General features: G+C 40.5%; 2 long non-coding RNA genes across 2 annotated transcripts; one reads left to right on the top strand and one right to left on the bottom strand.

The window, feature by feature from the left end:
• Positions 1–489: 489 nt before the first annotated feature.
• Positions 490–3,878, top strand: LOC143133392 (uncharacterized). The gene is made up of 4 exons (XR_012988515.1): positions 490–646; positions 1,714–2,596; positions 2,705–2,754; positions 2,848–3,878. It is a non-coding gene; the product is annotated as an uncharacterized LOC143133392 (long non-coding RNA).
• Positions 3,879–4,025: 147 nt separating this feature from the next.
• LOC143133322 (uncharacterized) lies at positions 4,026–11,065 on the bottom strand. Its single transcript, XR_012988514.1, has 3 exons — positions 10,232–11,065; positions 4,983–5,118; positions 4,026–4,833 (listed from the first exon to the last, which is right to left on the bottom strand). It is a non-coding gene; the product is annotated as an uncharacterized LOC143133322 (long non-coding RNA).
• Positions 11,066–18,839: the final 7,774 nt, after the last annotated feature.

The following is an 18,839-nucleotide window of genomic DNA, read 5'->3' as shown; positions in this document are numbered from 1 at the left end:
TGTCCTTTTGATTTCTTACAGTTTGGGTCGTTGTTGCCCATAACACGCTAGCATTGTGCTAATGAGTGACGTCATTGACACGTTTGAAAGGCTTTTTAGAACAATTAAGTGACTTTAAAAAATATAATACTCCACCAAGTGTATTTTCTTTGCCTCCCCTTTCGAATACAATACTCAAATTACTTGAAAAAATATATATATCCCGAGAAAAGTGGATTTTGAGGGGTACAGCTCCATAGACCTCCATTCATTCTGCACTCGTGAACGAGCGCCCTCATGTGGAACCACAGAAGGAACTGCAACCAGTTCAGAAACCGGAAGTTTTCCGAGAGTGGCAGTTCTCCCCTTATTAGACATTCTCTGATAATATCCTACGTGCACAGCGTGGCAGGCAACGTTAGATTTTAACAGGAGGTCGGCACTTCCTATTCCGGTCTGGCGTTAACGTCCAGCGCTTGTCTACTGTCAGTCAGTCACTGAGATTGAAAAATGGCTTCAGCTATTTTTACTAGATGTCTGCAGGACCTTCCACGTCTTACTGTTAATGACATTCACCGCATCGTTGATTCATGTTCAACTGCTCCGGCGTCTAAGAGGAACAAGGGTTTCAAGCTCTACATTTCATCTTACATTCACAACTATGAAGGTAAGTTAGCCACGCTATGCTGTTTTCAATATCAGCATGTTAGCCAGGGTTTGCTTTGTATTTATTATATTTGTATTATATTGTATTTATTATATTTTGTTGTCTTGTCTTTGTGGTGCTAAAAATAAAGTAATTCATTCTGTCCTCAGTCTCTAATAAAAATCAGGGTACAGGCGAGGTTATAATCAGGGCACTCACTGTGCCATAGCAGAGCCCGTCTACGGAGAGCCTTGCCACTCTGTATTAAGTCCCATCGTACCGAATTTTGGATGCAGTTCCACCAGAGTTCCACTGGGGGCGATCGCCATGAGTGCAGAATGAATGGGAGTCAATGGAGCTAGACAGCTAAATTGGTCTCTTTCACCTGATTGTCGTTGACAAATCTCAGATTTGATTGTAGTTTGTATAACTTCAACATGGGCTATAGGTCAAAAGTTGAATGAACGAGTACTTATGTCCTTTTGATTTCTTACAGGTTAGGTCATTGTTGCACATAACACGCTAGCATTGTGCTAATGAATGACGTCATTGACACGTTTGAAAGGCTTTTTAGAACAATTAAGTGACTTTAAAAAATATAATACTCCACCAAGTGTATTTTCTTTGCCTCCCCTTTCGAATGCAATACTCAAATTACTTGAAAAACAATTATATCCCAAGAAAAGTGGATTTTGAGGGGTACAGCTCCATAGACCTCCATGCATTCTGCACTCGTGGACGAGCGCCCTCATGTGGAACCACAGAAGGAACTGCAACCAACTCTTGCTTTCTTGTTCATGTTTGACTCATTAAGTTAAGCTGCAGTCCAGAGGTAAAATAGGTCATCACATTCCCATTGAATTAAATTCAGGATGTTGTTAAAGTTGTATAAGACAATGCACTGTAATCATACTATTGTATATGTTTAATGTATACAATATTTGTGTTGTGTTACATGTTTGTTTAATGTATACAATATTTGTTTTGTAGGTATAATTGGCATCCTTTTGCAAAGGATGAGTGTACAATGATCAAGCCAAGATAAACAAGTATTTATAAGTATGTACTAAGACATTCTGGTTTTGCAGGTGGTCCTGAAGGATTCAAACCCTGTGGAGCTGATGCATCACAGATGCGCATGCATTGCAGGGGCAGCCCTATGCAACCACTGTGTTGCTTTGTTGTTCCAATCTGCACATTACAGCCAGCTGAATTTGTCTGTGGTACCTCCTGTGTTAAGCTGTACTGAGCCGTGGCCCACTGGTTAGCACTCTGGACTTGTAACCGGAGGGTTGCTGGTTCGAGCCCCGACCAGTGGGCCGCGGCTGAAGTGCCCTTGAGCAAGGCACCTAACCCCTCACTGCTCCCCGAGCGCCGCCGTTGTAGCAGGCAGCTCACTGCGCCGGGATTAGTGTGTGCTTCACCTCACTGTGTGCTGTTTGTGTTTCACTAATTCACCGATTGGGTTAAATGCAGAGACCAAATTTCCCTCACGGGATCAAAAAAGTATACACTTATACTTAGAACAGCAATGGCACAAGCCTAGAACTTTGGTAAGTCAAAAAGAAGGTAGAGCATGATACGCTATGATTTTACACCACTAGTACTAATATATTCTTCCTGCACATCTGTTACACTACTATTTATTTTATCCTTTATACTCTTTTTTTCTTTATTGCACAGAATCTTGTGTAGATTATTATTGTATATAATGATGATAAGTGCCTTATATTGTCTATTGTTATGTTGCAGTATGAGCCTATAGTACTTCTTGCCGACTGAATGTATACTACTGCATGTTTTGGTTGTATGTTTAGACAGCTAACATCTACCGTTTTACACCACTAGTTGGCAATATGTTTGAACTACAATAAATTGCATTTCACAATAGGGTGTTAAGTCAGGCCCAGTGGATAGGATGACTGTACTGTCTGCTAAACCAAAAGAGAGAGCAACAAATGAAGGTGTAAGGTAAAATCAGAGTATTGCTGTTTCATTGCAGTATTTCACACTAATATATGGATTCAAATATGTAGATTACTCATTGCATCTTTGGACTCTGTTTTTTACTTCACACAGGAGCACACTCTACAAAAACAGGAGATTTACCTGACCTTTCCGTCCTTCGGGTAAGCAGGGATAAAGCTATATCAACATTATCATACCAGCTGAAAATATAAATTTAGACATGTTGCTAACCAGTAACATTGTTGCACTTTTAGGTGACGGAAGTGTACAAAGATTTCCCTGCAGCTGAGGTGCCGATGATCTGCAGCATGGGCATCACCTGTGAGATCCCTTTGGTCGAATCCGCCCTTGGCATGGTTCAGGCTGGAAGTCCTTTATCATACCAACAACCAGCTAGAGCCAGGAGAGACTTGTCCTTCCACTCTGCACCACCACGTCCATCCCTGCCACTTGATAATTATCACCTGCCGCCATCCACTTGCATGTTTGTGTGTACCGAGTCTGAGCAGTTACATCTAAAAAGTCTATAGAGGTAAACTGGGACATGATGCGTAAATTTGAATGTGCAACAAGAGTGCAAAGTAAATGTACAGAATGGCATGAGCTCAGGAAGCCAAGAGTGACTGCATCACGGTTCAGGGAGATCTGCCAGGTTAAAGAATGTGCCGAAGACAGTGTGGCTAAACGGATACTTCAGGGAACCCGACAAACAGCCGCTATGAAGAGGGGAATCGAGTTAGAGGCGGATGCTATTTGGGAATATTGCCAAATGAAGCAGGTAAACCACTATCCCTGTGGATTAGTCATTCACCCAGATGCCCCTTTGCTGGGGGCGTCTCCAGATGGCTTAATTTTTGACCCTTCTGTATCCTGTGAGTTCGGTCTAATAGAAATGAAGTGCCCTAATGTCAAAAGCTATGTTGATTGTCCATACCTCCAAATGAGATCAGGCCAGTTAGAGCTTAAAAAATCACATACATATCACTGGCAAGTGCAGGGGCAGATGTTAGTAACAGGCATGAACTGGTGTTATTTTGTCGTGTCAGCTGAGGATGATGTCTTCATCCAAAGAATCTATAGAGACACTGATGTTTTGGATGTAATTAGACACAAAGTAGACAGATTCTACTTTAATGTTTACATGCCGGCTTGTCTGCAAGTTGTTTAAATATGTCAAATTGAAATCTAAAATAATATTCTTTGTGTAAATAACTGTAAATAATTGTAAATAACTGTATGCTGGTGTGTGAATGTCTAAGGCAGGATGAATTAAACATGAGGTAGCTGATTTGACAAATAAAGAGCTTTGATATCAGATTTAAAACCAATGTTTTGAATTATTAGCCATGTAATTTTACTAGTTTAAAAATGACAAAAAACTGATTTGTGGACTTCAAACTTGGGGTGGATGGGGGGGGGGGGGTACATGGACATATTTACATTGACATAGGCATAGGGGTACATGGACATATTTACACAGGCTTTAGTTTACATTTCAAATGTCCATGCCTTCACCAGAGGTCCATTCTGATAATTCGAGAGCAAACAAGCAACTGTGAACAACTGGTTAATACTTCCTGATATGGAGAGAGGGATGGTAGTGTCAAAGAGTTTTTTTCTTTTTCACTCTTCTAATCATCCTCTCCATGTGCACCCTTAGTCTTGCGATGGACTGGGTCTGCAATACATCCCTTTCTGGTATCTGAGCCCTCTGAGAGACAAAGGCAGGGCGATACACAGTCCCTGGCACAAGGTCGTCTACAAGAAAACCTTTGTCGACCATTATTGCAGTGTTAGGATCTAACAATGTTGTGATGCCCGACTGACGGAAGACTTGCCGGTCACTCATGGACCCTTCAAAGAGCGTTGACACAAATGTCAGGGCTCAATGGGGGGACATACCTACCATCGCCTTAAAAGTACAGTGGGACTTGTATGTGGAGAAAACTTCACTCTGGAGGAGCAGAGATGAGGGAGTCTGACACCATAGTTCAGTGCAGTCAAGGATGATGTTTGTGTCACAGTAGTTACCATCAAATGCTTGAGGAAGACTGGCCTTAACAGCTAGACATCCAGATGCAAATAGACCCGAGAAGGCTGTAGTGAAAGTTTGTCCAGGTAACGATAATTCGGCTAACTGTTGTTCGATGGATGTTAAACCTGTGACCCAGCTCCCTCTGTGTACAGCTGGTGGAAAGGTACGTTAAGAACAGAAAGAGTTCATCTATTGGCAGCAGCTTCTGGGGGAGAAACGCATAAGGATTTAGTTTAAGGATTCAAGGGAGATTATTTTTTACAACATAGAAAAAGCATAACCTAAAACATTTGTTTCTTATCTTATCAGCTTATGTGCTTATGTGTCTACAGTATATTGACTGGGGAAACTTACCGTTGGTCTGGTTAATGGGCTCTTAGTTGTTGTGCTGGCAACATAGTTTTTCCTTGCCCTTGTTACTCTAACCATTTTGGTTGTTGCTGCCTCAATCAGATCCCAGAATGCCATCAAATGCCGGTAAGAAGGGAATCTAAAATATAGTTAGGAAACTGGAATTAGGTGTCCTGTCTTACATGATCAAGGAGGGCAGACAGTAATTTTGTAAGACTGGTATTAAGCAGGCACATTAACTCATTGAGTGCCTTTTCCTTCCCATGCGTTGAGTGCCAAAAACGTAATATTACGTTTTTAGCTTTTTTTAAAATTATGAAACCAGACACTCTAACACACCTTATATGTGATTTTGGGAACTCTGTGATTAATGGAAATGAAATATATGACGATCGGAAACTCATGAAAACGCACAATCTGGACATTTTATCATAACTCGGTTGTCGCTTTGGGTCGAATCAGTGACGCATGCACGTTAGGTCAAAACCAGGCCATTTTCGTGGGTCTATCACTAGGTGGCAGTCTCACCAGGTCTCGCTGATCACTTCCCGGAAAGTTTACACAAGTAAGTAACAGGCAACACTTGAAAAAAACAGCGATTTTGATGAAAACTAACAACTGTTTAGCTTAGGATTTCTCAGGAACAGAGGTGTGTAGAAATACACTGTTTGCACCCACCGAGAGCTTAAAGTCTCACCTTTTAAACGAGCCATTGTATGTGTTCATAGCTATAACACAGAATATGCTGTGGCTGTACAAAAATCATCAACAATGGTCTAGATTGCTGGCACTCTGGCAAAGCTCCCGAAAACAGCTTGGCATTCAATGAGTTAATGTCTCCCTTTATAGCCCATTTGGGTAGTATGTAGGCCTATGTTTGTCTGGATGTCATATGTCTGGTTTCCTTGTATGTATGTGTAGGCTACATGCTACTGGACACCTTTATTTCTTCGCTATCTATCTATCTATCTATCTGTAACAGGACATGGTCCACGCCCCTTATCTAGCCCAGTAGTGCCATTGCGAGTGGCTCTTGTGTATGTTTGTGTATACATGTGTGTCCAGGCCTTGTAGGCCATTTGTGTCAGCGCCTTAGTGGCAAAAAGTCTGACTGTCTGGAGAGAACTCACTCCCTGTATGTTTTTAATATTTGTTAATAAAGACAGAGTTTATTTTTGGAACCACGCCTCTGGTTTTCTGTGTCCACGGACCTGTGTTGCATGGTTGGGCTTCAGGTAACTAAATATAGTCCAGTTCATTGAAGATTCTGAGGGGCAGGGCCTCAGATGGCGTAGTCGACATTTCATAATGGAGAACAACCAACCACTTGCCACATATCTAAACTATCTATCTACACTATCTATCTATCTACCTACCTACACTGTAAAAAATAACAGCTTGATTCAACTTAACATTTAAGTTACTCTGCTGCCTCAAAATGATAAGTACAATTGACTTAGATTTGCAAATTATTTCAACTCATTGTTTAAGTTGAGTTAAGTTGATACAACTTAAATATATTTGTTGTCTTAAATTTATACAGAAGTACAATTGAATTACATTTGTAAGTCATTTCAACTCATTGCTTTAAGTTGTGTTAAGTTGATCCAACTTAATTATATATGTTGCCTCAACTTGACAAATGAAGTGTAAAAAAAAAATGACTCATGAAATGCATTGTGCTGACTAATATTAATAAGCAAATTGAACATATGCATGTAAGTTCAATTAAGCTTTTCACATAACTTCTCAAGTTAATATTATATAAAAATATGAATTATTTTAACTTATTACTTTAGTTATAGTCAAGAATAAATAAACCACTTATAAAGTAAAACCATTTATTCAGTTACACAATCATTACATATAACACAGGACAGCATACATCATATTTAAGTAAAACACATGTTTAAAAGTAACAACACATGTATAAAATGCATCCTTCTGAGTGTAAAATGCATGCTTCTGAGGTGAGGTGTAGTGTACATACACAGTGTTCCTAGGGAGCATATTTTTCAAACCATTAACTTTGTAATTTTTAAACAATTAACTTTTGGAAAAGCGGAGAAACACACGTTGCCCTAATTATGACATGCCCCAGCTGAAGCAACAACACAGGTAAGTGTGTACATGCACGTAGCAGGCCTTCACATCACTCACCCTGCCTGATTCAACAGCAGGCAACGAGAGGGAGGGAGTAAGTGAGAGAGAGTGAGCGAGCGAGCGTGTGTGCATGAGTGAGAGAATGTTTGTGTGTGTGTGTGTGTGTGAGTGAGAGAATGTTTGAGTGAGCGAGCAAGTGTGAGTGAGTTACTGTGAGTGAGTGAGCGAGTGTGCATGCATGCATGAGTGAGAGAATGTGTGAGTGTGAGATAGTGTGTGTGTGAGTGAGCGAGCGTGCGAGAGAGTTTGAGTGAGTGAGCGAGCGTGTGTGAGTAAGTGAGCGAGCATGGGTGCATCAGTGAGAGAGAATGTGTGTGTGAATGAGTGAGTGTGTGTGTGTGAGTGAGTGAGCAAGAGTGTGTGAGTGAGCAAGAGTGTGTGCGTGAGTGAGAGAGTGTGTGTGTAAGTGAGTGAGCGTGCCTGAGTGAGAATGTGTGTGTTTGAGAGAGCGTGTGTGTGAGTAAGTGAGTGAGCGTGGGTGCATCAGTGAGAGAGAATGTGTGTGTGAGAGTGAGTGAGTGAGAGTGTGTGTGTGCAAGCGTGCGTGTGTGAGAGAGACAAAGAGAGGAAAGACTGGTTCAAAGGTCAGCTGGCAGTGTAGGTCCGCTCCTCTCTGCTGACCAGGAAATGCATAAATGTCACCTTGACAGCCTCTGACCTGGACACTAGTAGTAAAAACAAGTAATGGTAACAGTTTGTAACGTGTGTGTGCAGACCAACTTTCGGGTATTCTAGTTCACACAATATGACACCCATCAGCATGGCCATGGCAGATAGCACATCATCAAAATTGTGCATGACCGGTGTTTCCTCCACGACAATAGCCACGTTAAAGATGTTCAAAGGGAATCCATTCTGATGAGCACCTTCATATCCAATAAGCAGGCCGACGTCCATCCCCTGCATGGCAGCCGCCATTGTACCGTGATGTACCTTGAAAAGTTAGAACAATATTATTCTATCACAATATTATAAGACAAAATAACTCCTATGATGAATTTGCTAGCAAAGGCCTCTCCAAAAATGATCCAACTTGTACTTGTTGATAGTAGTATTTCCAGTAGAAAATCCACTGAACATACAGTTGCACCTGAAATTACTCCCCTTCTTGAAATTTGCACACTTTAAACAGTTGTTAAAGAGGTGTAACGATTTTGACCTTGACTGTAATTGTTTTTAAAAATGATATTATCTTACATCACACATCCTGATGATATTACACGGCTCTTCAGAGATGTAGTGTGGCAGTCCCAATAGCCTATGGCTGCAGTCCTCATCCTCATGTTCGAGTCCTGTGAGACAAGAAAAGGTGCAGTGAGACAAAAATATTACAGGACACATAAGAAATAGACACATGTTCACCATCACCTCCCCTCCCCCTTACTTCTTTTTCAGGGCTGTCCAAAAAGTCGCTGATGTCATGATGAACAGCACCCGTTCTCATTTTCTATCTACAACTGGAATTTTGTGTCGTCCTGCACGTACCTCCAATGAGATATTTCCTCTACTTTTAAAATCAGTTTCATTTCACATGGCACATATTTTGGCTAAATAAATAAATAAATAAATAAAAAACTGCCGCTTGTGAGCCCAGCAGCATACTAGGAAAAGTCTTTAACGTTAACGTTAGCAAAAAAACTGCTAGCGGCTAGCTTCTAACGTTAGCTTTATCGTGGGTTTGCCTTAGGGGTTTGCAGGTCATCACAGTTGCTATCATGATTCAAGTGTCACGATAAAAAGAAATCTCAGATAGCAAGTTTGTCATCTGACGTCCACTTTTACACTTTCTAGGACACTTCGAATTTAACTTACCTCATGAAATTACCTCAAAAGGATTTCCAATAGCAGATTTGATGATCTAAGTTAACGTTAGCATTCTAACTGTCAACGCTAAGTTATAATTCTGTTAGCAGCTAGTCATTTTTATTTCCCACAAGGTCAAATGTAGATAAATCTATTATTTGCCAGACTCTTTTTAATGATTGGAGACACTTCGTTTGACTGCAAAATAGGTTGACAAGAAGGTAATTAACAGTCTAGGACTGGTAACGTTATCTTTAAACAATTTAAATATTCGGTTACACCGTTAAATAACAAGCGGCACTTACCTGCAACCGTTGTAACGTCGTGGATTTGAATTCAGCTTGAAGTCCATTGCTCTTCTCGCTCTCCGAGTATTCATCCGCCGTGTGTTGTATAGTTCGACGTTGTTAGACCTACCCTACCCCGTTGACCTCGTTGGAGATACATCACATTTTAAACGAGTACAGTACACTATGTTACATATGGATTATATGTGAAATGCTATGCCAGACTGGACCATCACATTTCTGTTGTTAGTCATTTTTAATGTGGCGCCGGCGCATTAACACAGTAGAACCATTTGACAGTAAAATATCGGAATGTCACCCATTTAAGTGTAGCCTATGTCACTTAATTATTCATTTCTTTACAAGAACCAAACCAGATTTTGTTCAAATCTACACACCTATGGCTACTGAAAAATGTACATTTAATGTATTAAAGTTATTTGAAAGTGGGCCTATTAAAAAAATATTTTTTTTGTTTTAGAATTTTCAAACGAAAGAGGCGGGTGATTTTAGGATAGGACGGCCTAATAGGCCTACTTTAACTCGTGAATTTAAGTTTAGGGCTTTAACTTGTGAATTTAAGTTTAGGGCTCTCTCTAAACATATGCCTTTATTTTGAATGAACTTTAAAAACAAGTTGAAAGACTGACAAGACTGACAACTCATGATACTTAGTTGAAATACCATTTCTTATGAATATAAGTTGAAATAGATTAAATAAATACTTTATTTTGACTTATTGATATAATTTTTTACAGTGTACCCACCTGTCTGTCTGTCTGCCTGCCAGTCTGTTTGTTTATCACACACAATCAATGTGTGGCGAACCCTGGTCAGTCTAGCCTAACTCAGCCCAGGTCACCACGCACACTTTCATTTTTGACAGCCACAAAACAAGCCAAGTAAACAGGCAAAGAAGACAGGCTTTGAAGCCTCTTAGTGACTAGTTAAAAATTCAAATTCAAATTAAAATGTGTAGGCTAAATGTAGAGTTCGTACCTGGTGTAAAATCGGATATCCTCTGGCGATGAAGAAAAACGCTGGAGTCCAAATGCAGGTGACAAGACTGCAGATGACATGACTGCAGTTGCTCCCTTAGCGCCTCAAGCTCCCTTATACACCTCCCGGTTCACACACAGTGTAGGGCTGGCTCCGTAATCATGCTCCACAACCATCGGGACCTAGCTCTTCAGGTAGGTTCTCATCTGTCGGGACAGGTTCAGGTGGCAGCGGACTTGTTGATCGAGTGCAGCGCTCCCAAACACCGGGCCGGGTTTGAACGGTGCTGTAGTTGTTCCATTCAAACAGAGATGGAACAGAGCCTGACACTAAAACTCGTCTGTTCGTATCCGTTTTCATGATTTGGTGACTTTCGAAATGACGGCTGCATACTTTTGTGTGCGGTGTGACGGTAAATGCTGATCTTCTGATTTTATGGACCCACTGCGCCCGAAGTGTAGCCTGGCGGGGCCATCCTATATCATTGAGATGTATAGTCTGGCATCGAATCATTCACCTCGCTTAATCCAAGGGGCGGGCAGAGAATTGTCTTTCAAACTGCCTAGGCATGCAATAGGCCAGCGCTACAACCATATCCGTATCCGGTAGGCAAAACGGCAAACACATCCTTAGAAAGGAATGACTTAAGTGCATTGTGTTGCTCAACTTTCAAAGAAAAGCACAAGTCCAACTCCTCCAAAGTTGACGCCAACGCCGATTCAAACAACCGCTCTTCGTTCGCCATAGCCACCTTCCTTGTTGTTCACCGTCACAGGACTGTCGTTATCCTGTTAAGCCCGCCTTAAGACTCTGTAACGAAATAGAGCGCTGTGATTGGATAACATCCATTGTGTTAAGCCAAAAGAAATTCCTATGGTTCGATACTAGACGTACAGGCTGAGCAAATTAATTTGCCGCCGCTAGGGTGCGTCTAGATTTCTAGGCTACCCGAAGTGTTGAGTCTTTTGGAAACTTGTGAAAACTAAGTTCGCTGTACTGACTAGATGCCGAACACTGTGGCACACAGCAGTGTTCATTTGAACCACTTGCCCTTCAAATAAATTTAAAGGAATTCCTAAAAGATGACTTATTTTTCTGTACTGCACTCATATTGTAGTTTGACAACCGATGACAACAAATCACACCGGAAGTAGAAGTGCCACCCTCCTGTCAGATCGAACGTTCGGTTAAGACGCTGTGCACGGAGCGAATTAATGCGTAGCAAGATGGGTCGTCCTAGTTCATGTCTATGAGGGCAAAGTGGAGTTCAGTCAGACCTAGCGTTCAATCATGGGCTTCGGAAAAACCTTTTTCCGAGTGAAAACATCCCCAGCAAACACATAACCTTTAGGGAATGTTCCCTAAAGGTTTCCTTAAGGTAATTACCTTACACCAGATGTGTGGTGTGTGCGTTCCATCACAACTGTATCTCAGCTGACTGTTACCTGTAAATGGTTTACCTAATTGTTTTAATGCTGCGGCTGATCTTCTACAGTAAACATGGTATGGGATCACATCCGCGCATCTTCCGGGAGTCCTTTACAGAACTTACCCCACAGGACCTTCCTCCTCATGAAGACTTGTGAAGAAAACAGATCGTACACACATTTAACTGGTTACCACACAATTTGTTTCACAGATATGGGCCAAACACCACTTGCACTTTATTTTTTCTCTTCTATGTCCGAGGCTACTCATTCTTACTGTTGTTGACTAACATTGACAAACGTTTCATTTTAATTTGTAATGTTAACAAATACTGTAAGTTGAGCTGGCACATGTGCATAATAATAATAATAATAATAATAATAATAATAATAAATAAGAAGAAGAACTCATTGCTGGTTAATTGTTATTTAGGAGTACTTGACAATTACAGATTACATATTCTGAGAGCACACACTCTCTTTAGCCTCCTAACCTCGGCAGGCACTATTGCTTTGCACTTTCCATCCCAATCCTATGTCTTATTTGCATTTTTGTATATTATGTTGATATGTGCCTACATTATTACAGTATGTAGCCGATCTACACTCAAACCAACACCTGAAAATATCAAGTAACTTTTATTCTGAAAAGTTCCATTTGATATCGCGCATGCGTCGTTGGACACAAACAATTCCACCAAAATCATTTAGAAGATGTTTTGGGCTGTAACCGCTGTAACCTGGCTGTAACGAGAGACTGGAGTCGCCATTTTCGTTGTATTGAGAGTAAAGCTGTAAGTATTGCCTTTCTGTTTTAGATTTGTGATAATATATGGATTTCTATGCATTTTGATAGTTTGAGTCTTGTCTGCTAGACGCAATAATACATGTTAACGTTAAGGTTCGTAGCTAGCCCACTGTAACGTTCATATTAGCATATTGGTTGTAATGCCATAACGTTACTGCTAGCCATTTTGGTCCGGACAAGACTATGACAATGTTACTTCTGTAAAGAGGTGAGCTGCTATTTATTTGGATAAAAAGTACAATAACGTTTACCACGCTTACCTTAACATTTCTTAACTCAAAACGACGAGTTGTTTGGTTTAAGGTCTACATCTAGTAGAAAAAAAATACTTTCCAAAACTTTTGGCGGCAATGTTAGCCATGCTTACTTTGATAAGTTAGCACTAACTTAGCCTAAAGTAAGTCCACATTTTCCTAAAACGCGTAGAATTAAACTGGCTCCTAATGTTGCATTACCGTAACATATGTAGGGTTGCAAAGGGGCGGAAAATTTCCGGTAAATTTTCTGGAAACTTTCCGGAAACTTACCATGGGAAGTTAAGCTGGGGAATTTTGGAAATATTCCAAATTGGAAACTTTCATGGAATTAAAGGAAATTATGAGAATTAATGGGAATTTACGGGAATTAACTGGGAATTTTGGGTTATTCATACAAACTGTTTCATATACAAACATTAACATTTTGTTTCGTAATAAGCAATATGATTTGTATGTTCGTATTTTCGCTTAGCTTAGCATACAAAGCTAGCTAGCATTCTAGCAGCCTATGCCGATTGCTGTGAGCATGTGATTGACATATGTGCAGGGTAGAAATTCGACTGAAATTGCATTAAATCAGGTTGTTTTAACCAGACATGTGGAGTCGAGTCACATGACTTGGACTCGAGTCAGACTCGAGTCATGATTTTAATGACTTCAGACTTGATAAAATTCGGCATGACTTGCGACTCGACTGGGACTTGAATACTATTCACTCGAGACTTGACTCGGACTTTGCCTCTTTGACTTGTAATGACTTGGCATGTTTGGGGTGAAAAAATACATTTCCTGATCGTGGACCAGTCACCCCAAAGATGCTTTCACTTCCGTGAACAAAAAAACAACATAGTGGACAGAAAAAGGCAGAGCACAGTGATCAGTGCTGCTGCTACCACCACACGCATCACACACTGTGTGTAGGGCACCAAGAGACAGAGGAAGGACCAATATTAAATACATATTAGCTTTACGGCAAACTGATTTGCATTCTTGTTACAGAACGTTTACAATGTCAAAATGCACCAACAGCATGTTACATAAAGATGATACTTTTCGGGTCCTCTCCATTAAGATCCAACTTGAACCGTATGCTAGCTACTCCATTTAATTGAGAACGCGTCTCAGCGCGCACGAAAGCGAGAGAAAACCAAGCTGGCTTGTCATTGTTGATGATGATTGATATCTCCTTTTAAATATAAGAAATGTTTAAAGGGAAATCATGAAGGAAACAAAGACGAGATTAGAGGAAATTGCGGATTTATCTGGTTCTCACTACTGTTAAACTGTGAAAGCCAGGACACTTTGACATAGGCTGCACTCACTGTGATTTGGAAAATGGACAAGAATATGAAGAGTTGTCTTTGCCTTTGTTTAACTGAACTGGTGAGTCTTGAAGTCTTCAATAATTCGTTTACATCAAGCACATAATATTATGCCGATTGAAATGCATTCCACTTAGCTTGGTGGCTACTAGCTACCAGGCTCATAATTCACTTTTAATTGCAAACAGAAAATGTCTAGCAACCATCATGTCATTACATGCTTTTATTTTCAAAGGAATGAAAGCTGTTTGTGCCAACTTAATATCATGCTTATCATTGTTAATATTGTGCTATACATGTGGCACAAACAATGTTAGAGTTTGTGGACTAGCCATAGCTACATTTGAATGGAGCTGGTAAAAAAGATCATTAAGAGAATGTGTGGACAGTGGCACACAGTGAGCTTAAAGTGACAGTGCACCATTTACAAATGAGTTAAACAGCATCACATGTGTAGTTTTTAAGAAATGAATACTTTATAAAAAAAAAATACTGTGTCATTATTATCATTTAAATAATATAGACGTGTTTTACTTTTACCTTTGTGGTTACTCAGTAATTTTGTTATTTATGCTGTATTTAATATGCCATATAAGAAGCTTAGTCTTTAGGGAGAAAATTTACTTTTTAATCGCAATTAATCTAGATTAATTCATTTCAAAATATGAGATTAATTAGTTTTTTTTTAATCGTTTGACAGCCCTAATAAAAACGTAAAATATTTAACGCAGCAATTTACTAATGTAGCCTATGTGACGATTGTTCTCGTCACCATTTAGCAGGCAAATCTGTGGCCTAGCACAGTTAAATGCCATCAGTCAAATTATTACTCTTATAAACTATATATACTTATATACTCTTATTACTTATTACAAAGCAGTGGCTATTACTAACTCATTCATTTTTAATGCTTAGCATTAGGCTTGGGAATCGGTTCCAGTTTCCGGTTTGGAACCGGTTCCAAACGTTCCGATCCATCGGAATCGTACACATACACACGTTAACGATTCCACTAACGATTCCGAACATCCATTCCCACGTCGCGGCACGACGTCACAGTATGCGAAATTTAGTAGTGTTTCCCCTACAATGTAGGCTAGTCAGCAGCGCCACTCCTAGAATTCAAGCGCTGCTGCAAAAAATTGCCTAATGAAAAAAACGCACGCAAGTGAACTTAGGGAACAGCTGCGTTTGTTCAGGTTCGATGTCAACAAATAATAGTAGGCTAACGTTGAAGGCGCAGTCAGGGATTCCACAGGAGATCACGTTTGTTTGTGTTTATGTTTTTAACTTTATTAGCAGACGCAATGTTGTGCAAAAAAACGTAGCCTACATTATGTTAACCAAGGAACCAAATTAAACACGCCAGCGAGGTAGCTCGCCTCTACCTTCAGTAGCCTATTCCCAGATAAATTCCACGCATTGTTTCGTTTTTGTTTGTTATACAGTCAATGCTTTCAATCCCTGTGTTGCTAACATACCTAGGCTGTGAAACTAAGGTCTAGCCTATTGGTGGGTTTAATTGAATTTCGGTAATAGTATATGCAACCATTTACATCTGTGGAGATAGTTTGTAATTTCCTGTAGAGCTCACCAAAATCATAGAAATGATACAAAACACTTAGGGACTGTACGATATTTAGCGGGGGGGGAGGGCCGGTCGCCAGACGATCGGGTTAAAAATGTTCTGCCTGGCCCTCCCCCCTGGTCAATTTTTTTTTCCCAGGGGCCTCCCCCCGGCTCAAAAAAATTCTCCTAGGCCCTCCCCCCTACATGAATCAAATAAAACTGGTCGGAAAATGACGTTTACAAGGTTAAAACGGCCAGCAAATGTTATAAGCACACTTACACACACGGGTACACAGTGTTGCGCGAGTTTGGTCACAAGCGGCCCGCGGTCACCCGATATTTTAATCAACCCGACCGCAACTCGGACCGCGAATATTAATTAGGACAAAATTATACCCGACCCGCGATCAGACCCGCTTATTTACAAAATGTGTGATTTTGGTTATAGCCTGCATGCAGTGTGACAGTAGGCCATTTCTGTAAAACAAACTAATTTATTTGCGAAACTTTATGCAGTAGAACTACACGCAGTAGGCATGCAGGACATAATGTTTGCGCAGGAGAGAGAATGAGAATAAGAGCGCAAGAACGCACGCAACCACCAAGGATTAGAACACTAGGATAAGATTTGAAGGCCATGGACTATGAAGGTATATTGGGTGCAAAAGTGGCGAGCACATTTAACTGCAGATTTTGCATGTGCACACTAAAGTCGTAAATGTGTAACAGTAAAGTTGAAGTTGTACATATTTTTTTATATCTTGTTAACACAAAATAGGGGCTACGGGTTCACAAATCCTTTTTACAGGTACACAAATCCTTTTTACAGGTACACAAATCCTATCCTGTGAGTCACAACTTTCAAGAGTCATGCACTCGACACTTTTTGCTCCAAACGTTGCAGCGCAGTTGGTGCGAAACACATTTGCACATCCGTGTTTCATAATCTGAGAACATGCACAACATTCGTGCATTTGTAAACCCAAATGTGAACTAATGCATCCGAAGTTGTGCATCTGTAAAATAATTTCTCATTAATAAAATTCTACAGATCGCTTTGATTTTCTTGCATGACTACAAGTCAATTGATACAAGTCAATTGATACAAGTGCTCGAATCTGCTTCTACGAGTGACTTTTGCTCCTGGCTAGGTGATATAATAGGAGCAAAAAGATTTGTATGTGTGCACGTCGAGCGAATCGATCCAGAAAACAAGGCGGCCGGATCTGGATCCAGGATCGCGCTCAGACTACCATTGCCTGCTCATAAGGTAAGTAACATGATAATAATATGAAGAAAGTTATCTTGTTTGTTGGTTTACATTATCATGACAGCTATGTTTAGCTTAGCTTACCTGCTTGCTAAATCCTCCAGTGCCAGATCAAGCTAGCTAGCTATCGCTAGATAAATAACTAGTTTAGAAGTACAGAAATATAACACTGCCCGTCCAAAATCGTTAGGACACATAATCTGACACAATCGTTAAATTTTCGAACACACCGCAACAAATATTTTTTCCTCGCTTTGTGCAAAGAAAAACTATAAATCGTGTGTCCTTCATTGATAAGGAAACATGCTGAGGTTACTTACTTTATGAGCAGGCAATGGTAGTCTGAGCGCGATCCAGGATCCAGATCCGGCCGCCTTGTTTTCTCGATCGATTGCTCGACGTGCACACATACAAATCTTTTTGCTCCTATTATATCATATTATATAGCCAGGAGCAAAAGTCACTCCTCACTCGTAGAAGCAGATTCGAGCACTTGTATCAATTGACTTGTAGTCGTGCAAGAAAATCAAAGCGATCTGTAGAATTTTATTAATGAGAAATTATTTCACAGATGCACAACTTCGGATGCATTAGTTCACATTTGGGTTTACAAATGCACGAATGTTGTGCATGTTCTCAGATTATGAAACACGGATGTGCAAATGTGTTTCGCACCAACTGCGCTGCAACGTTTGGAGCAAAAGTGTCGAGTGCATGACTCTTGAAAGTTGTGACTCACAGGATAGGATTTGTGTACCTGTAAAAAGGATTTGTGAACCCGTAGCCCCTATTTTGTGTTAACAAGATATAAAAAAATATGTACAACTTCAACTTTACTGTTACACATTTACGACTTTAGTGTGCACATGCAAAATCTGCAGTTAAATGTGCTCGCCACTTTTGCACCCAATATACCTTCATAATGGACATACATCTTTCTTTCGAAAACAGAAATGGTGAGGCAAGGTAGGCAAGAGAGATACATTGCTGGTCAAAACGTTAGCGTAAGAACTGGTTTATAATGCTGAATGAAGCACAAAGCTTTACTAAAGCACATCCACTGTTTAAAGTCACAAACACAACGAACTAACTTTTATGCATGCGCGAACCTATAGCCTACCGGTAGATATGGCTGTGTAGCCTAGTCTGTGCCATAACATTTATTCCTGCAGGCTGCCCGTTTTGGCTGTCATACTTTTAAATGGCTTCGCAAGAAGTAGGCCTACATAGACCATAACTTCATCTTCTTTAAGAACTTTTCCCAATATTTCCCATAGCCGCTTTTCTTGAAGGGGTGTCTTTATTATTTTAACTCGCGTCTTCAGCTTCTTTACTGTTGACTTTACTGTATTGATGCTTTACTGTATTGATGCTAGCCTTTTCGTGATATTTTAAGTAGGCATATTTGTAGAAAATATATATTTAATTAATCTTAACTGACCCGCCCACAAATGACCCGAATATCATTCAAATATTTTGTTTATGACTCATAACCGCGGGTGACCTGCAAGCTTACAAGGGGGGTTGTGGGAGATTCAGGTAGCGTTGCGACTTTTTGGACTCGCCCACTCTGTCAAAGAGACGTGAATCATGTTTTGGCCTAACCTGGCCCTAGCCAGATGAATGTCGTTCCGCTTAGCTCCGCCTAGCTTCACTCACATCCGCTGAGTGGAGCTAGCGGAACGACATTCATCTGGCTAGGGCCAGGTTAGTTTTGGCCTACAAACCTTTTAAAATATCGAAAACGGATCATTGATGGGGGAAAAAAAAATATCATGGATCAGGAAAAAAAAAATTTCCTTGGCCCTCCCCCCAGGCCAAAAAAATTCTCATGGGCCTTCCCCTAAGGCTTAAAAAATTCTCTTAGGCCCTCCCCCCCCCTGACGACCGGCCCTCCCCCCCGGTAAATATCGTACAGTCTCTTATCTGCTATAATCCAAGATAGATTTGCTTCG

The sequence above is a fragment of the Alosa pseudoharengus genome, unplaced genomic scaffold, assembly GCF_046254945.1.
Source record: "Alosa pseudoharengus isolate Yale_2024_CS ecotype anadromous, Long Island Sound unplaced genomic scaffold, YU_APseudo_1.1 YU_APseudo_1.1_scf_1, whole genome shotgun sequence".
NCBI lineage: Eukaryota > Metazoa > Chordata > Actinopteri > Clupeiformes > Clupeidae > Alosa > Alosa pseudoharengus.
Note: the sequence above shows the minus strand (reverse complement) of the source record. Positions and strands in the feature narration are given on the sequence as shown.